Source organism: Molothrus aeneus, unplaced genomic scaffold (assembly GCF_037042795.1).
Source record: "Molothrus aeneus isolate 106 unplaced genomic scaffold, BPBGC_Maene_1.0 scaffold_36, whole genome shotgun sequence".
Taxonomy (NCBI): Eukaryota; Metazoa; Chordata; class Aves; order Passeriformes; family Icteridae; genus Molothrus; species Molothrus aeneus.
In genome coordinates, this window is record NW_027099027.1 from 2,608,770 (window position 1) to 2,629,975 (window position 21,206).

The following is a 21,206-nucleotide window of genomic DNA, read 5'->3' on the forward strand; positions in this document are numbered from 1 at the left end:
AGAGCATGTGTGTTTCTTGGCTGTGGTTTTGGCTCCTTCTCTTTATCGCCTCCAGGTTTTGGGCCTTGGTGCACTCTGCCTTCAGACGGGGAGTGCTGATAGTTGGCAGATCTGTACAGGTGTCCTCATCCTGGGTGCATTGGATGTTATCCCACCCAAGCAGGCAGTTTAACACAAGCACACTTCTATCAGCTATTTCACTACCATGTCTAAGCTCAATTAACAACAGAAATAAAAACTACATCTTTAGAACAAAGTTATTTTAACACCACACATATAAAATCCATTTTAATATTTGCAAAAAGCCAATATTATGATATTTATCTATAACAGGGTGAAGGAGCCCTGGCCCAGGCTCTGGCCCTGGGGGACACGGGGACGCTGCCGGGGGGTCCCTGTCCCCCTTTGCACCCCCAGGGCCCCGGCCCCCCGTCCCCGTGTCAGGCTCTGGGGTCGATCTCATGGAACATCCTCTGGGGGAGGCTGCGGGGCCGGGGGCGGGGGGACCCGGGGGGACAGGGGACCCCGCTGTGCCCGAGCAGGGTTGGACTGCTCTGGGGGGAGCTGTGAGGGGGCCGGGGCAGAGTGACCTCCCCAGGGACCTCACACAGCCCCCGTGATGTCACACAGCCCCTGTGATGTCACACAGCCCCTGTGATGTCACACAATCCCTGTGAGGTCACACAACCCCTGTGACGTCACAAAGCCCTTGTGATGTCACACAGCCCCTGTGATGTCACACAGCCCCCCCCTGTGATGTCACACTCCTCCTGTGATATCACACAGCCTCTGTGATGTCACTCAGCCTCTGTAATGTAATGGAGCCCCCATGATGTCACACAGCCACCTGTGATGTCACAATGCCCCCATGATGTCACACAGCCCCATGTGATGTCACACTGCCCCTATGATGTCACACAGTGTAGTAAATCCCATGGACTAACTTGCACTGCTTGATATAAAGCCAGATAAGAGGATTTATTAACACAGCCCTGTGATGTCACACAACCTCCATATGATGTCATTCAGCTGCTATGTGATGTCACACAGCACATTTGTGATGTCACAGTCACCCTGTGATGTCACAGCCTTCTCTGTGGCATCACACAGCTGCTCTGTGACTCTGTGTCACAACCCACATTGTGATATCACAGAGCCGCCTTCTCTGATGTCACAGCTAGCTCTGTGATGTCACAACCCCCTCAGTGCTGTCACACAGCCCACTCTGTGCTGTCACACAGCCCCTTGCTGCCATCCCAGCTGCTCTGTGGCTCTGGGACACAGCCCCAGAGGTGCTGCTGTGACACAGCCCCCGCGGGGACATCCCACAGCCCCGACCAGTGCTGAGCCCCTGTGAGCTCTGTCTGTGCCCTGCTCGTGTCCCTGAGGGGCCCTGGCAGTGCCCCAGCCCTGCTGGGCTGTGCACAGGAGCTGCTCCTGGCCAGAGCTGTCTCTCTGCAGCTCTGCTGCCCTTGCCAGGAGCTGCCTCTGGGCCAGGAGCCCGGCCCAGCTCAGCAGCACAGACACAGCACAAGGACTTTAATCGCCCTCTGGGCCTTTGCTGCTCTTTGCATCACACCCAGTCCCTCAGAGTGGGCTCAAAGACTTCTCAAGAGCTCAGAGTGAGAGTGAAATACTGAAGTTGCCTGTACTTTAAAGAGATCCCTGTGAGGGACAGCACTGAGAAAGTGTCCCCGGGTTCCAGGGAGAGCAGAACACTGGAGGCACTGATGGCAGCTGGGGACAAACAAGGCAAAGGTGTCTCTGGTGCTGAGCAAACCTGGATTTGTTTCAGGAATGCAAAGGGCCAAGGCCTGAGCCCCAGGGCCTGGCCAGGCAGATCCTGTCCCTCCCTCCTTGCTCAGGGCTCTTCCCGGGATGGGCACTGGCATGTGGGGATGGGCAATGCCAAGGGCAGGAGCGTGGGGTGGCCCCTGCCAGGCTGCTGAGCAGGGACAAGGAGGCAATGAGGCCCCAGGCCTGCAAGGGTCACTTGTCCCTTCCTGGCTCAGGCCCAGGGCCAGCAGCCATGGCCAAAGCGCTGCCCAGGTTGGCTCTGTCAGGGCTGTCTTGCAGCTGCTGCACATCCCTGTGCCCTGTGCAGCCCAGGCTGTCCCACGGTGTCCCTGCCCTGGCCTCTGTCCCTGCAGGCTGTCGGCATCCCCCGGCTGCCCCACCTGGCTGGGCCCTTCCTTTGCTGACAGCTCTGCCTCCTGCCTGCCCCTGCCTGCCCACACAAAGCCTGGGGCTGCTCCAGGCTCCTGCTGGGGACGTGCTGCACCACAGCCCTGCCCTGACAGGGAAATTCCTTTCTCCTGGTGCCACTCTGGGCCTCCACAGCTGCCCTTGGCGTTGATTCTTTCTCTCTCTGGCTGTTTTCCACTATGTCAAAAGGATCCACCAGCCCTGAAATCGCTCTTTAAACACTCTCATGGCTCTGCTCCACTGTCCTCAGTCTCCACCCCACCGAGCACAGAGCTCCTTTGTCCCTATACAGTGCTCATGGGCCCAAGGCCTCCAACCCCCCACTCCTTGGGACATCTCTGGGCCCTCTCCAAGGTGTTTCCAAATGAAAACATTCAGCTCAGGGTCTAAAGAAATCACCAGAGGACAGGGCCAGCCTGACCTGTCTGTCCTGGCTACTTTTGACTGGGAGCAATCCTTGGATATACAGAATTTGGGAGGCCAAATTCTAATTTTGGCCATGGTCCCTGGAAAAGAAGGCTGGTTCTTTTCCATAGGAATGAAGGAACAGAGCCCCTCTGTTTCAGGGACAGATGTGAGGTCGCCACCAGAGGCCAAGGCCAGCCAGAGCTGGCAGGTTTTGTGTTGTGAGATACCCTTGCATAGAGGGAATTATTTTAGGCAGAGTACCTGTTTTGGCAATGGGCATCTGAAAAGTCAGACAGCTCTTTTCCACAGCAAGGAAAGCACAGAGCCCCAGTGCTCCAGGAGCTGATGAGAGGCAGCCCTTGACACCCCAAGATCAGCCAGAGCTGTCAGGTGGCCCCTGGGAGGCCAAGCCAGCCAGAGCTGTTCCATGTTCCCTGGGTTCCATGGGGTCCCACAGGGTCCCAATGGTCCCTTGCTTCCATGGGGCCCTGAGGTGTCATAATGCCCCCTTGGTGACACCAGGCCCTGAAGGTTGGAATGGTCTCCATGGTTCCATCAGGCCCCACAGAGCCACAATGGTCTCTGGGTCCATGGAGCCCCTCTGTGTCACCATGGCCCCTTGGTTCTGTGGGCTCCAGTGGTGCCACAATGATCCCCTTGGTTCCATGGCCTCCAGTGGTGCCACAATGATCCCCTTGGTTCCATGGGCTCCAGTGGTGCCACAATGATCCCCTTGGTTCCATGGGCTCCAGTGGTGCCACAATGATCCCCTTGGTTCCATGAGGTCCCCACAGTGTCCCAGGGATCTCCATGGGAAGGAAAGAACCCAGCCCCACTGTTGCAGGCACAGCCACCAGAGGCCAAGGCCAGCCAGCCTTGACGGTACTGGCAGATTTTGCCTGGGAGCAACCCTTGGATATTGAGAATTTCAGAGGTGGAATCCCAATTTCAGACATGGACACTGGAGGAGAAGGATGGTTCTTTTCCATAGGAAGGAAAGCACAGAACACCGGTGGTGTCTCAGGGGCAGATGAAAGGCGGCCATCAGAGGCCAAGGCCAGCCAGACCTCTCTGTCCTGGCAGCTTTTGTCTGAAAGCAACCCTTGGATATCGGGAATTTGGGAGGTGGAACCCCAATTTCAGCCATTTCTGCATGGATAAGAAGGACGGTTCTTTTCCATAGGAAGGAAAGCACCCAGCCCCAGTGTTTGGACAGCAGGGGAGAGGCACCCCCAGGAGGCCAAGGGCAGCCAGACCTGTCTGTCCTGGCAGCTTTCACCTGGGAGCAATCCTTGGATGTACGGAGTTTTGGAGGTGGAATCCCAGTTTTGGCCATGGTCAAGATGGGTGGTTTTGCCCATAGGAAAGTAAAGCACAAAGTCCAAGTGTTTAGGAAGAAGATGAGAGGTGGCCACCCTCAGGCCAAGCCAGCCAGCCCTGTCTCTCCTGGCATCTTTTGTCTAGGGGCTTTCCTTGGACATTGGCCATTTTGGAGGGGGAATCTCAGTTTTGGCTGTGGATGCCTGGACAGGAAGAAGAGCTCTTTTCATAAGGAAGGAAAGCACCCAGCCCCAGTGTTTCAGAGGCAGATGAGGGCCAGCCCTCAGGAAGCCAAGGCCAGCCAGACTTGTCAGTGCTGGCAGCTTTTGTCTGGGAGCTATCCTTGGATATAAGGAATTCCAGAGGCAGTTGCCCAATTTTGACCATAAGTGCCTGGTTGAGATGGAGGGTTTTTTCCCACAAGAAATAAAAGTGATAATGGAGCCCTGGAAAATGTTAAAAATCGTCTTTGAAAATATTGGGCTTTGTGTTTTCTCAGATCACTGCACCTGCGTAAGCAGTATGATAAAAGATATAATTGTTAGATGTGGTGATTGTTTAGTAATTAAATATAATTATTATATAACCATAAGAAGAATCGTGAGAAACTATGTTGGAAATTTAAAGGGGGCTATGTTCAGCTGAAATCTGTGCATACAATAGAACAATATAAGTTTAATAATTACATGAAAGTTATGTAATGATAGAGGATAAAACACGTTCACCTCGAATGTGTGGTCGGAATCAGATTTGGGTGGAAACTACCCCGATTCCCAGAGCTCTTGAATAAAAAGCACCGCATATAATCACTGATGTGATTATGTGTTTCTGAACGCTAACATTTTGGCGACCCCGGATGGGACCCTGTGGGTGCTGCTGAGCGAGTTTCGCGACTCGACCGCGCTCCAGCCGGCACCGAGGGATTCTCGGGGAGCTCGATCGGCCACGACCGCTTCTGCCGCTCGCCACGTCCCCGGGAGAAAGGTAAGGTGCTTTTTACTTTGGTTTGGGTGCCTGCCAATGAGACGCAGCGAAAGCTACGCTTGGTTGGGCTAAAGGAATTGCTGCTGGTACAAGCCCAGGCGCCGTTCCATAAGACAATCGCGAAAGCGTTGCGGGTTTGGCAATTTGTGGTATATTTGGAATGGAGAAACTTAAAGGGATTTTGGGCGGCAACACCTCTATCCTGCAAAGTTCTCCTTTGGGGTGCTTATTAGCACATTGGAAACAGGGTAATTTTGGGGAAGAATTACGTAAAGCTAAGTTGATTGATTATTGTAAGACATGGTGGCCAGGATATGCCTTGGAGAATGGTGAAAAATGGCCAAAATACGGTACTCTGCAATGTAACACTATTTCACAGTTACTGTCATTGTGTAAACGAGAAGGAAAATGGGATGAGGTTCCATATGTTGATTTGTTTTTCTATTTACGGGGAAAGCCAGAATGGCAGGATGAATGTGGATTAATGATGGTTAAAACAACTGCAAGCAATAAGTGTGGGGTTTGTGAGGAACGTTGTTTAGAAAACTTGGCGTTGAAAGAAAGCCTGAGTAGGGAAAATTATACAGATATTGATTTACAGGTAGCTCCAATAGGAACAAGAGAACCTAACCCTATCCCACCTGTTCCATCTGTCCCTATCCCACTGCCTGCTCCTACCCCACCTAGTCCTGAACCTGTCTCGTCTAGTACACCCTTCCCTCTTTATTCTCCTCTCCCATCGTCACCTGATCCCTCTTCCTCGGAAGATGAGCAAAACCTAACTGTGGTTAGAAAGGAGAGAGAGAGAATCAACAATGGGGTAGCCCACAGAACCAGGAGTCGGTCTAACCTTGCCCCAGTTATGGATAGAAAAGACATAGGCACACAAAAACGGACTGTAATTGCCCCCTTGCAACAAAGTGTAGGAGTGGAAGGGCCAGTATTAATAAAAGTGCCTTTCTCTGCTGCAGATTTAGTTATTTGGAAACAATCAGCCAGAATTCATAGAGAAAATCCTGATAAAATGGCATGAGTATTAAAAATGGTTATAAAAAACTCAAAATCCTGACTGGGATGACATACAATAATATGTATATGAATATATTATATATGTATTTATATATATATATAAAATATTATATATAGTATATTAATATATCTAATATATTAATATTAGATACTTTGATGGATTCTACTGAGAAAGAGATGGTACTTAAGGCAGACAAAGAAAGGGTAAGAGAGGATATCAGAAACAGACTTGTAACAGGGAATTGAGATGAGAATTTCCCAATTGAGGATCCAAATTGGGACCCTAATTTATTTTGCGATGTGGGGAGACTACGGAAATATCAAGAGTGGATCCAAATAGGAGTTCAGAATGCTGTGCCCAAAACTATAAATTGGTCTAAACTATATGAAGTTCAGCAGGAAGAGACAATGTCCAGACTTGAACAACCAGTTTCACCAGGGCAATCAGTGCCAGCAGGTTACCAAGGGGATGGTTTTGGGGGAGTATACCAGCTGACTAGACATAGAGCCAGTAGAACAAGTTAAGGAACCTCTTATAAATATACAATTAGGACATAAAGAGGTCAAATTTCTAATAGATACAGGAGCTACTTACTCGGTATTGAATGATTTGCAAGGACAAATTGGGGACAAGGAAACAACAATAGTCGGCGCTACAGGGAAAGAGGAAAAACGGCCATTCTTGCAACCCCTAGATTTGTGTTTTGGGAACAAAGTTATAACACACAAATTCCTATACGTACCTGAGTGTCCAATTCCGCTTTTAGAGAGAGATTTGCTAGCAAAACTTGATGCGGTAATAACCTTTGAAAATGAGGAGCTTATAATGAAAATATCTGAATCAAAGATGGGACAGATTTTAATGATCAAAGAAAAACCTGTTCCCTCTATCCCTAGAGAGGTAGGAGATGCAGTGATTCCCTCTGTATGGGAGACAGATATACCAGGGAAATCTAAATTGGCACAACCAGTGCATGTAGAGTTAAAAGAAGGGGCGAGGGCTCTACAAGTCAAACAATATCCCATAAAACCAGAAGCATGGCAAGTGATAGTAAAGATTATTGATAAGTTCTTGAAATACCGAATTCTAGAAGAATGTGAATCAGAATTTAATACACCAATATTTCCAATAAAGAAGCCAAATGGTGAATATAGATTAGTGCAGGATTTGAGAGCAATAAATAAAATAACAAAGGACATTTATTCAGTGGTAACAAATCCCTACACATTGCTAACATCCGTAAAGGAGATATATAAGTGGTTTAGGTAACTGATTTAAAAGATGCCTTTTTCTGCATCCCCCTTGACAAAGAAAGTAGGAAACTGTTTGCCTGTGAGTGGGAAAACCCAGAGAACGGGAGAAAGACCCAGCTCACCTGGACACGATATAAGAACTCACCGACCCTATTCGGAAACCAACTGGCAAAGGAGCTGGAGATTTGGACCGAGAGTGGGCAAGTACCAAGAGACCAATACCTGTTGTTGCAGTATGTTGATGATATACTAATAGCTACAGAAGAAAAGCAACCTGTATAAAGGTAACCATTGATATTTTAAATTCCCTGGGAATGGGAGGTTATAAAGTACCCAGAGGAAAGGCACAAATTGCCCAACAGACTGTGATCTACCTGGGATGTGAAATTTCACAAGGGCAACGAAAACTAGGCACTAACCGTATCCAAGCTATTTGTGCTATTCCAGAGCCCCAGAATCAACATGAGCTGCGAGTCTTCCTCGGGATGGCAGGATGGTGTCGCCTGTGGATCATGGACTGTGGACTGATTGTGAAACCCCTGTGTGAAGCTCAGAAGATGCAGCCATTCACCTGGGACAAGCCACAGAAAGAAGCCTTCCTAAAATTAAAGGAAGCACTGACAACTGCTCCAGCATTAGGGTTACCTGATCTGTCTAAAGATTTTCAGCTGTTTGTCCGTGAAAGGCTGCGCCTAGCACTAGGAGTCCTGACCCAAGGTCTGGGAAGCTGGAAAAGGCCGGTGGGCTACTTTTCCAAACAACTTGACAGCATAAGTGCCGGGTGGCCTCCATGTCTGCGGGCAGTCGCAGCCACTGTGATACTGATACAAGAAGCCAGGAAGCTCACTATGGGAAGGCACATAGATGTCAATGTACCACACATGGTAACCACTGTCTTAGAGCAGAAGGGGGGCATTGGCTATCCCCAAGCAGGATGATGAAATTCCAGGTAGTCCTGACTGAGCAGGATGATGTCACATTAAAAACAACTAACCTTTTGAATCCAGCTTTGTTCCTAGGTACCACAACTGAAGAAGGCCCATTAGAGCATGACTGTGTGGAGGTAATAGAGTACACCTACTCAGCAAGAGAAGACCTGAAAGACGTCCCACTAGAGCAGCCAGAGTGGGAGCTGTTTACAGATGGGAGCAGCTTCGTGGAAAATGGAACCAGATACGCTGGGTATGCGGTAACAACAGTCAGTACAGCAGTGGAGGCAAAGGCATTACCACCAAATACATCTGCCCAGAAGGCAGAACTGGTTGCTTTAACCAGGGCACTAGAATTAAGTGAAGGGAAAAAGGTAAATATCTGGACTGACTCAAAATATGCTTTTGGAGTGGTGCATGTACACGGAGCACTGTGGAAAGAAAGAGGACTATTGTCCTTCTCAGGGCATGCACATTAAACATCAGGATGCAGTCCTGCAATTGATAAAATCAGTACAAAAACCTGAACAAGTGGCAATCATACACTGCAAAGCACACCAATCAGGAAACTCCAAAATCTGTGAGGGAAATCGAAAGGCAGACTGGACAGCCCGACAGGTTGCTCGAGAGGTGCAAACAACAATGGCACTGATACCTTTAAAGCTTAATGTATCCCAATTCAATTTGCCTCCAGAACCAAAATATTCAGTAGAAGATGAGAGACTGGCACGTTTGCTAAAGGCACAAAATAATTCAGAAGGATGTGATGTGACTGCACAAGGACAGATAGTGGTACCCCCTTGATAATGAGAGAAGTTCTACAAATTAAACATAATGAATGTCACTGGGGAGCAGAGGCATTGGTAAAATTGCTAAAGCAGAGTTTAATTTCGGTATGGATGTTAACAATGGCAAAATCAGTGTTGTCAAAGTGTGATATCTGCTTGAAAAACAACCCAGTGGCTAGACAACAAGCACAGCTAGGAAGAATTCGGATAGGAATAGAGCCAGGAGACTATGGGCAGGTAGATTTTGTAGACTTGCCAAGAACTCGAGGATACAAATACCTGTTAGTGGGGGTTGACACATTCTCTGGGTGGCCAGAAGCCCTTCCCTGTCGCACCAACCAAGCAAAGGAAACAGTAAAGTGGTTACTACAGGAGATTATTCCCAGTTCGGGGTACCCCTAGGGTATCATCAGATAGGGGGCCCCATTTCATAGCTACAGTAGTAAGAGAGGTAAGTAGATTGCTGGGGATAACTTGGGACCTCCACACACCATGGAGACCCCAGTCGAGTGGACAGGTAGAGAGGATGAATCAGACACTAGAGAGGCAAATCAGTAAAATATGCCAAGAAGCCAAATTGCAGTGGCCCCAGGCTTTGCCAATAGCACTGTTGAGGATTCAGATAAAGCCTAGGAGTGGGATGTCAGTCAGCCCTTATGAGATATTGCATGGGAAACCATGTGAATCTCCTGAGCCTAACCCTAATGTGCACGTCACAGGAAAGCAGGAAGTGTATAATTATGTTCTGTCGCTCGGGAAAACTTTAGCTCGGCTCTGGAGCATCCTGGTGTGGAATAGACCGCTGACTCTCGAGAACCCAGTTCATAACATACATCCAGGAGACGAGGTGTACATCAAGAACTGGAACAAAGAACTGCTGAAAGAAAAGTGGAGTGGGCCCCACCAGGTACTGCTGACCACCTTTACAGCAGCCAAAGTAGCCGGCGTGGACCCCTGGATTCACTACACCCGAGTGAAGAAAATCCATTCTGGATCACGGACTGTGTAAACTCTGGAACCAACAAGGCTGCAGATAAGATGTGTTTAATTGCTTCAGAATGCTATCAGTAATTGTGCCAATGTTATGGTCATTAATGTCTTTGGGATGTGGAATGCAAAAAGATCAACTAACCACTCTTCATTCTAGAATGAAGAGAGAGGTACAAACAGAAACACAGGTGATAAAGGCTTCTAATGCAGTTTGGGCTGAGAATGTAATGATTGGATTAGTCAAAGACTTTGCCAAAATGCAAAACACCTGTAGAATAACTGCCTGTCTGCCAATACCAAAGGCAGCAGGAGACCCAGTAAATTGGGGAATCATAACATCAAAACTACCTGAAATACAAAACAACAAAACAATTGCATGCAAACAGGTACCTGAGTCGAGGCAAGTAGTCAAGGAAACTTGGGAGAAAATAGGAACATGGATGAGACCCATGGGCCAGAAAGACTGTATTCTAAGTGATGGCACACTAGGAACCCCTATGGGAGAATCAGGAGGCATCACACAATGGCAATGCTATTTGCCACACTATAAAAAGATTATAGAAAATATTACAGAAACCACTCTGGTATGGAAGTGTGAGGCCAAGGATCAGAAAGATCAGACAGAGCCTTGGGACAGTGCGTGGTCTGTGAGTATCCTTCAAAGATTCCAATGTATGGCAAACACCCCTTGGTGCATTAAGTGGGAAGGCCCCGAGAATGAAACAGATCCAGCAGTAACAAACACTGCCACCAGTAGCAGAACGAGGGCAGACAAAGTAAGTTGGTGGGCATGTAATAAAACTTATGACTGCACTTCTGATGATGCAGAGATAAAGCAGATGCCACCCCTGGCAATAGCCCTACAAACTGGCTGTGCTTGCAGAGGGATCAAACATAAACAAGGCAGAGTGAATTATAAAGTAGTTGTAGGATGTACCAGGAGTACAGTCTGAGGTCCAGGACAATTTGTATGGGCAGCAAGCGATGGCACCTGGACAACACATCTGCCTGTAGATGGGAAAGTAAAGGAAATTACTTTAGGCCTCCCAACCTCATGTCCAATTTGGAAAAGTCCCCATTTAATGGAAAACATGAACTTGTGCAGATAAGAGCAAGACGAGAAGTTCTAGACAATGAAAATCCAGATGACACTTGGCAAGAACCCTCTGGTGGAGTGAAATTTGGGTGGGCCCGAGAGTCTTTGCTTGGTCCTACAGCAAACTATCAGAGTAGAAGATGCTGTACAAACTTACAGGTCAGGTAGATAGACTGGCAAGAGTCACCCGGGAAGGATTTCAAGAATTAAACGTACAATTACAAGCCACCACAAAAATGACTTTACAAAATCCATTAGCCTTAGATTTGTTACTCCTGAAAGAGCATGGAGTAGGTGGATTTTTAAAGGGACGGGTTGGTCATTGCTGCGTTCACATCCCAAATGTAACTGCAGATGTAGAATATGACATCAATCAGTTGAAACAAAGAGAGCATGAAGCACAAGAAGAGCAAAAGGATTTGACTACGACCTGGCTAGGCAAAATCTTTAAAGGGTTAGGGTGGAATGTGAGTTCATGGATTAAATCTATCATTGAGAGTGTGATAATCTTACTAATTGTATTCTTAGCAATTTGGTTAGTTCACAGCATCTTAAAGGGAGAGATACAGAAGAAAACATCCTGGAACCAGAAGATAATAAAGGCACTGACACGAGATCCATGCCCACCATCTTCTGGTTCTCCAGTTCGTGACAGCATCCACGACAACGTTTACATCAACCATGGACTTGAAGAACGTCAAGAATAAATTGAGAAATAAAGGACTGTATCAAGTGAAAACATTTACACCTATAGTGAAGTGAAAATGCTTTCAAAGGGGGGAGAATGATAGTGAGGCCCTGGAAAAATGTCAAAAATAGACTCTGAAAATGTTAGGCTTTGTGCTTGCCAGATCATGTGAAATCGCACCTGTGTAAGCAGAACATGATAAATGATATAATTGTTAGATGTGATGATTGTTTAGTAATTAAATATAATTATTGTTTAATCATAAGAAGAATCATGAGAAACTATGTTAGAAGTTTGAGGGGGGCCACGAGGAGCCCATGCTTGGCTGAAATCTATGTATACAATAGAACAATATAAGTTTAATAATTAACATGAAAGTTATATAAGGATAGAATATAAAAACATGTTCATCCCGAACCCATGTCGGAGTCAGATTTGGGTTGGTACCCCTGACACCCAGAGCTCTTCAATAAAAGCACCTGCATATAATCATTCTGGTGATTATGTGTTTCTGAACGCTAATATACCCAGTAAAGTGTTAAACCCTTCCCAGTTGCTGTGCATGAGGCTCTATGAATATGCACCAGGCTGATGTAAGGGGAAAGGTATTTCAGGGGATCCCTGAAGGTAACAGGGTGCTCCTGGCTGAGTGCCAAGATGCACCCAGTTTACATCTTCCAAGAACTGTTTAGCATGGCTCTGCCCTGGATCTGCCTTTTTAGAGCATGCAGATTCCTTGGCTGTGGTTTTAGTCCATTCTCTTTATCACCTCCAGTTTTTGGGCCTTGGTGCACTCTGCCTTCAGACAGTGAGTGCTGATAGTTGGCAGATCTGTACAGGTGTCCTCATCCTGGGTGCATTGGATGTTATCCCATCCAAGCAGGCACTTTAACACAAGCAGCTATTTTACTGAGCTTAATTAACAACAGAAATAAAAACTACATAACAAAGTTACTTTAAAAAACAGTCCCAGCCCATATTTGATCCCAGTCTGTGTGGTCCTGATCCATATGGTCCCAGAAACCTGGGATCCCAGTCCATACAGTCCCAGTCCATATTTGATCCCACTTGAGGCTATCCCGGTCTGGAGGGTTCTGATTCACAGGATCCCCATCCATGTGATCCCAGTCCAGGTGATCCCAGCCCATCTTTGATCCCAGCCCATATTTGATCCCAGCCCATATTTGATCCCAGTTTGTGAGGTCCTGCACACACTCCCAGGGTCTGGAATTCCAGTTCCCAGCCAGGAAAAAATGTTCCTGCCCTTGAACAGGAACATTTCTATCCTTCCTATCCTCTCAAAAAATTGCAATAACATTATAAACAAAGATATAATACTTGAAATTAAATAACTTATAATAAAAATGAAATATAAAAATCTCAAGTCTTCTTTACAATACTCCAACAATGATTCAACTCAAACCAACAACTATTACTATAATATTACCAATGCATATAAATAAAGAAATTATATATCAAGAAATACCTTATGAAAGTTTTAACTCAATAATTAATATACTTCAGATAAAAAATACCTAAAAAACTAACATACAATCTAACACACCTTAGTAAAACAATTCATATTACAAATATACTAAACACAAAACCAAACACCACAATAATTTCTCAGACATTTTAACCAAACAATTAAACTTCAATAACATCCGTAAGTACTCCAAAACAATTAAAATTATTTTTAAAAGGTTTATTGGGGGTGCGTGGTTTTATTTGGATATTGGTTTTTTAATTCTTAGAGGCTAGATGATTTAAAAAATGGGACTTTTATAGGAATTGAATCAGCTGAGAAGGTGGCACTCTGCAAACAGAAATGACTGAAAATGAATGGGACAGAAATCAGTAACTCTAAAAGTTTTTTTTTTGCTATCAAATACATCCCACACACCCAGCCCCACACAATCCCCATCCCATTGCTCCAAATTGGGATCCCACTTCTCCCAGTCCCCTTCTAACCCCATCTCACCCTGGTGGCTGTGGAATGGGGAGTTTGGCATGGGATTGAGGTTTTTTAAGGAGGGAACAAGGAATTTGAGGTAGGATGGAGCCTTTTTGGGTTAAAATTCAGTTATTTTCAGTGGGATTTGAGTGGTTTTGAAGTGACAGATTCATCCCTCTTGGCTTTTGGATTGGAAACACTTGGAGAAGAGAAAAAAATTCAGGCCAAACCAAAGGACAAGCAGCCAGGAGTGTTCCCAACATGGATCACAGGGAATGTGAGTGACCAGGGCTGTGCCCAAAGTGCCTCCTCCAGTGGGGGATGGAGCTGCAGCAGCGCACGAAGCTCTTCCCGCACTCGGGGCACTCGCAGGGCTTCCCTTAGCGGTGCCTCCGTTGGTGTTGGGTCAAGGTAGAGCTCCTGGAGAAGCTCTTCCCACACTGGGGACACTCGTAGGGCCTCTCCCCAGTGTGGATGAGCCGGTGGGTGACGAGGGTGGAGTTGCGCTGGAATCCCTTCCCACAGTCGGGGCATTGGAAGGGCCTCTCCTCTGTGTGAATCCGAGAGTGCAGGAGGAGATGGGAGCTGGTCATAAACCTCTTCCTGCATTTATCACACTCATAGGGCCTCTCCCCAGTGTGGATGCGCTGGTGATTGACAAGTTCGGCGTTGTACTTGAACGCCTTCCCGCAGTCAAGGCATTGGAAGGGCCTCTCCTCTGTGTGAATCCGATAGTGCCGGAGGAGATGGGAGCTGGTCTGATACCTCTTCCCACACTCGGAGCACTCGTAGGGCCTCTCCCCTGTGTGGGTCCTCTGGTGCGAGTTAAGGCGGGAGCTCTGGCTGAAGGTCTTGCCACACTCCCCACATTTGTAGGGCCGTTCCCCAGTGTGGATCCTCTGGTGCACGATAAGGCTGGAGCTCCACCTGAAGCTCTTCCCACACTGCCCACACTTGTAGGGCCATTCCCCAGTGTGGGTCCTCTGGTGCCTGATCAGCTCGGAGTTCCACCTGAAGCTCTTCCCACACTCCACGCACGTGTGGGGCTTCTCCCCATCATGGAGCTGCTCATGGAGCACCAGCTCCGAGCTCTGGCTCCATCTCCGGCTGCCTTCCCGGCCCAGGCTGGCTCTTTCCCCCTCACATCCCCGCCATCTGCGTTTGCAGCCCCTCCTCGAGCGGCATCTCCGGGGCTTTTCCTCCCCGTTGGCTTCCTGCGCCGTGGAGCCGTTCAAAACGGCCTCTGCCACCAGGTTCTGCCGTGGGCATTTGTCCTCCCTGCTCTCCATGCTCAGCTCCTGCTCTGGGCGAGGAAGGACAAGGACAGCATGGGATTTGCCTCCGTGCCACAGGCAAGGGCAACGAGATCCCCCCAGGCCGTCTCTGGGGACGCACTGCCCCCTCTTGGCTCTCCCCATTTCGGGATGCCGGGGCTGTTTGGGCTCCCGGGCTCCCTTCTCCCCTCATTCTCTGCCCTGGGCTGCAGTGGCTCCAAGGAGTCCCCCCTGCCCCTCTCCAGGCTCTTGAGGCTCCCGCCAATGGCGGCGCTCCCCCCTCTCCGGGCTCCCCACTTTGGCCTCCTGGGGGACACAGGGCTCTGCTCCTCCAGGCTGCCTCTGCCGGCAGCCGCCACCGCCACCCCCCGATGTCCCTCCGAGGGGCCTTTTCCGCTCAGCCTTGGACTTCTTCATTCTCCAAACATCCCCCCAAAAACCCAACCCAGGAAACCCCGGGATATCCGGGCCGGGCTCCCCCTCCCCGCTCACCTGCGCCATGGGGGGGGCGATGATCCCACAGGTGGGGGCTGTGAATTCAGGCAAGGCTGGAACGCATGGTCCCCCCAGCTCAGCCTTGATCCGCCTTTGTCCCTCCTCTTCCTCCCGCTCCTCCTGTCTTATCTCCCCCTCCTTCTTCTCCTCCATCCTTCCTCCCTCTCCTCCTCCCCCCTAACCCCGCCTCCTTCCCTGCTCTTTCTCCTCCCGCTCCTCCTCTTCCATCCCCCCCTCCTCCCCTGTCTTATCCCTACCCCCATCTCCTTTTCCATCCCGCCCCTTCCATTCCTTCTCCTCCTCCTCCCCCCTTACCCCGCCTCCTCCTCCCCCTCCATCCCTGCCCTTCCCTCCCTCCTCCTCCTCCTCCCCCAGCAGCAGCCACACCCTCGGTGCCCCGTTCCCGCAGCCCTCGCAGCCCGCGGCAGGAGCGGCGATGGAGCCGGGACAGGTCGGCATTTGCAGCGCGGGGCTCTCGGCTGCTCCCAGCCGCTGCGGGCGGGGGGAACCCGGCCCGGGCCAAAGGAGAGGCAAACTGGGCAAACTGGGGGCTGCACATCCAAACTGGGCCTTGCTGGGGACCCTGCCTGGCCACTGCCAGCCCTTGGGGCTCCTCTCGGCACATCCGCCAGGGGGGAACGCACACAGGCCTGGGGGATCCCAGCAGTGGCAGCACTGCCAGGGACTGGGCTGCACTGGGATCGGACTGGGACTGACTGGGGCTCTACTGGGTTTGTACTGACATCATACTGGGATCGTACTGGGAGTGACTGGGGCTGTACTGGGTTTATATTGATATCGTACTGGGATCATACTGCCATATCAGGGCAGACTGTGATTGCACCTAGGGACACTGGGATCACACTGGGAGTGAGTAGGAGCCTGTGGGGGGCACTTGAGACCATGTTAGGGACAAATGGGATTTACTGGGATGAACTGGGATGGTGCTGAGTGTTACTGGGAATAGCTGTGAGGAACTGGGGACATGCTAGGAGCAACTGGGTGGAACTGGAACTGAATGGGTGGATGCTGGGGGTGATTGGAAACTGCTGGGCTTATACTGGGGTGAACTGGGATCATGCTGGAGCTGACTGGGATCATTCTGGCAGTGAGTGCCACTACACTGAGGCTGACTGGGAGTGGTTGGGAGCAAATGGGATCATACTGGAAGGAACTGGAAAGAGGGTGGACGGAACTGGGCTACACTGGGACATACTGGGGGTGACTGGAACAAAAGTGAGGGTGAAAGAGAGCAACTGGAACCATGTGGAGCAAAACTGGTTCATACTGGCAGGGACTGGGAGCACATTGGGGCCATATTTGGATCATACTGGGAGGGACTGGACTAATACTGGGAGGATCTGAGAGGGACTGGGAGCACACCCTGCACATCATCCCCCATACTGGGCCTGACTGGGAGCAACTGGGAGCACGCTGGCAGCAAATGGCATCATACTGGGACTGACTGGGCTGATCTAGGAAGCAACTGGAACCATACTGGAGGCAGCTGGGACCATACTGGGAGAGACTGGAAGCAACTGGGATTATACTGGGACCACACTGGGAGGGCTGGCATGTGACTGGGATCAAACTGGAGCTTACTGGGATCATATTGGGGTTGAAAGGGAGCGACTGGGATCACACTTTGGGCAACTGGGAGCAACTGAGGGAAACTGGGATGATGCTGCAAGCAAACTGGAGGAACTGGGAAGGACTGGATGCCTGCTGGAGGCAACTGGGATATACTGGGCATGACTGGGGGATCATACTGGGAGAACTGACACCTTACTGGGGCCACTGGCAGTGCCTGGAAATGACTGCAGACATGCTGGGGGCAACTGGGATATACTGGGAGTGTCTGGAACCATACTGGGGGGACTGGAACCACACTGGGAACAACTGGGACCATGCTGGGGAGAACTAGGACCATACTGGGGGCAACTGGGAGTGAGTGGGATCATACTGGGAGGGACTGGGATCATATGGGGAGTGACTGAGACTATAGCAGGGGCAAATGGGTTCGACTGGGACCATCCTGGGAGTGTCTGTAACCATTGGGGAGTGACGGAAGCACACTGGGAACAGCTGGGCCCATGCTGGGAGCAACTGGAATCACTCTGAGGGTGACTGGAATCATGCTGGGATTGACTGGGAGCAACTGGAATGGAGCTGAAAGCAACTGGGAGGAAGTGGGGGTGACTGGGAACACGCTTGAAGCAACTGCGATAAACTGGGAGAGACACTGAGTTACTGGGATCATACTTGAGGGTACTGGGTCATGCTGGCATTGATAGAGAGCAACTGGGATCACACTGGAAGCACTGGAATTGTACTGGGAGTGTCTGGGAGCAACTGGGATTAGACTACAAGTGACTGGGATCATACTGGGAGTGGCTACAACCATACTGGGATTAGAGTGGGTGTGAGTGGACCCTGACTGGGGGTTACTGGGAGCTACCAGGCCCATCCTGAAAGCTGACTGGGGACTTAATTAGCAGAGCTGGGAGCAACTGGGGTAAAACTGGGGGCAAGTGAACCACGCTGAGGTAACGGGGAGTGCCTGGCAATCACTGCAGAATGTTCAGGGCAACTGGGATAGACTGGGAGGGTCTCCGACCATCCAAGTGGTGATTGGGACCAAACTGGGAGTGACTGGGAAGGTGTTGGGGGAATTGGGAACATACTGGGGTCAAGTGGGAGTGACTGGGGCCCTGCTAGGAGAGACTGGGATCATACTGGGAGTGCCTAGGACTATGCTAGGGACAACTGGGAGAACTGGGAACACACTGGATGAAAGTGCGAGGAACTGGGAGCAACTGGGACTGTGCTGGTAGTAAATTGCATGATCATACGGAAGGACTGGCAGGGACTGTCTTCATACTGGGAGCAACTGGAATCCTGCGGGGAGTGAGGGGATGTGACCAGGATTATACTGGGAGTGCACAGGCCTATACTGGGAGCAAGTGGGCTCATACGGGGAGCAGCCACTGCCTGAAACTGGACCCCCCAAAAACACCTCCCAGGGCCCCCTGATGTCCCCCCGAGGGCCATCTGCGACTCGGCTTTGGAGCCCTGCCAGCTGCAAACATCCTCCCCAAAATTCCCAAACTCAGGCACCCCCCGGGATATTTGGGCCGCACTCCCGCTGCCCGGGCACCAGCAAAATGGGGGGCGATGCTTCTGGGACTGCGGCGCCTCCAGGGAGCGTCCAGGCCACGAGATTCTCCCTCTCCTCTTGTACTGCGGGTGCTCGGCCTCTTCCTCCCTCCCTCCTCCTCCTCCCCCGTTCCCGAAGGCCGAACCGTGAGAGCAAATGGGGCAGGGAAAGGCCGGAACCCTGAGGGGAAAGGGGGCAGGGAAAGGGCGGGAACCGTGAGGGGAAAGGGGGCAGGGAAACAGCGGAACCCTGAGGGGAAAGGGGGCGAGGAAAGGGCGGGACCGTGAGGGGAAAGGGGGCGGGGAAAGGGCGGGACCGTGAGGGGAAAGGGGGCGGGGAAAGGGCGGGAACCGTGAGGGGAAAGGGGGCGGGGAAAGGGCGGGAACCGTGAGGGGAAAGGGGGCAGGGAAACAGCGGAACCCTGAGGGGAAAGGGGGCGAGGAAAGGGCGGGACCGTGAGGGGAAAGGGGGCGGGGAAAGGCGGGACCGTGAGGGGAAAGGGGGCGGGGAAAGGGCGGGACCGTGAGGGGAAAGGGGCGGCTCAGGCCAAGGGCGGCAACTGTGAGGGGACACTCTGGGAGGCGGCACCCTGCAAACAGAACTGCAACATAAACGGGAAAGAAAGCAATAAGTCTGAGAGTTTTATTTGCCATCAAATACATCCCACACACCCAGCCCCACACAACCCCCATCCCACCTCTCCAAAAAGGGATCACACTTCTGCCTGTCTCCTCCCAAACCCATCTAAGCCTGGTGGCTCTGGAATCGAGTGGGTTTGGCATGGAATTGAGGTTTTCTGAGGTGGGAATGAGCTCTTTTGGGGTAATATTGAGCTGTTTTAAGTGGGATTAGGGTTGTTTTGAGGTGACAGATCCATCCCTCTTGGCTTTTGGAGTGCAAAGAGATGGAGAAGAGAGAAACATTAAGGTGAAAAAAAAAGGAAAACAAGCCACGTGTGTTCCTAACATGGACCACAGGGACTGTGGCTCACCAGGGTTGTGCCCAAAGTGCCTCCTCCAGTGGGGGATGGAGCTGCAGCAGCGCACGAAGCTCTTCCCGCACTCGGGGCACTCGCAGGGCTTCCCTTACTGGTGCCTCCGTTGGTGTCGGGTCAAGTTAGAGCTGCAGGAGAAGCTCTTCCCACACTGGGGACATTTGTAGGGCCTCTCCCCAGTGTGGATGCGCTGGTGAATGATGAGGTGGGAGTTGTGCTTGAATCCCTTCCAACAGTTGGGGCAGTGGAAGGGCCTCTCCTCTGTGTGAATCCGATAGTGCCGGAGGAGATGGGAGCTGGTCTGAAACCTCTTCCTGCATTTATCACACTCGTAGGGCCTCTCCCCAGTGTGGATGCGCCAGTGCTTGACGAGGGTGGAGTTGCGCTTGAATCCCTTCCCACACTCGAGGCATTGGAAGGGCCTCTCCTCTGTGTGACTCAGAAAGTGCCGGAGGAGATGGAAGCTGGTCAGAAACCTCTTCCTGCATTTATCGCACTCATAGGGCCTCTCCCCAGTGTGGATCATCTGGTGCCTGATTAGGTCAGATCTCTGGCTGAAGCGCATCCCACACTCCCCACACTCGTAGGGTCTCTCTCCAGTGTGGATCCTCTGATGCTTGATCAGATCAGAGCTCCAGCTGAAGTTCTTCCCACACTGCCCACACTCGTAGGGCCGTTCCCCAGTGTGGATCCTCTGGTGCCTGATCAGGTTGGAGCTCAGGCTGAAGCTCTTCCCACACTCCCCACACTCGTAGGGCCTCTCTCCAGTGTGGATCCTCTGGTGCTTTATAAGGTCAGTGCTCCTCCTGAAGGTCTTCCCACACTCCCCACACTCGTAGGGCCTCTCCCCAGTGTGGATCCTCTGGTGCCTGATCAGGTTGGAGCTCAGGCTGAAGCTCTTCCCACATTCCACGCACACATAGGGCCGCTCCCCAGTGTGGGTCCTCTGGTGCTGGAACAGGTTCCCTTTGTGTCCAAAGCTCTTCCCACATTCCACACATTGGTAGGGCCGTTCCCCAGTGTGGATGCGCTGGTGCTTCACGAGGGTGGAGTTGCGTTGGAATCCCATCCCACAGTCGGGGCAGTGGAAGGGCCTCTCCTCTGTGTGACTCTGATAGTGTCGGAGGAGATGGGAGCTGGTCTGAAACCTCTTCCCACACTCCCCACACTCGTAGGGCCGTTCCCCAGTGTGGGTCCTCTGGTGCCTGATCAGCTCGGAGTTCCACCTGAAGCTCTTCCCACACTCCTTGCATGTGTGGGGCTTCTCCCCATCATGGAGCTGCTCGTGGAGCACCAGCTCTGAGCTCTGGCTCCATCTCCGGCCGCCTTCCTGGCCCAGGCTGCCTCTTTCCCCCTCACATCCCCGCCATCTGCGTTTGCAGCCCCTCCTCGTGCGGCATCTCCGGGGCTTTTCCTCCCCATTGGCTTCCTGTGCCGTGGAGCCGCTCAAAACGGCCTCTGCCACCAGGTTCTGCCGCGGGCATTTGTCCTCCCTGCTCTCCATGCTCAGCTCCTGCTCTGGGGGAGGAAGGACAAGGACAGCATGGGATTTGCCTCCGTGCCTCAGGCAAGGGCAACGAGATCCCCCCAGGGCATCCCCAGCAGGACACCGCCACCCCCCCCCCCCGATGTCCCCCCGAG

The 21,206-nt window shown here is 51.0% G+C and overlaps 1 pseudogene; it reads right to left on the reverse strand.

The window, feature by feature from the left end:
* LOC136570728 (uncharacterized) overlaps positions 1 to 20,740 on the reverse strand; it is a 2,607,743-nt pseudogene extending 2,587,003 nt beyond the window's left edge.
* Between the last annotated feature and the right edge of the window lie 466 nt (positions 20,741 to 21,206).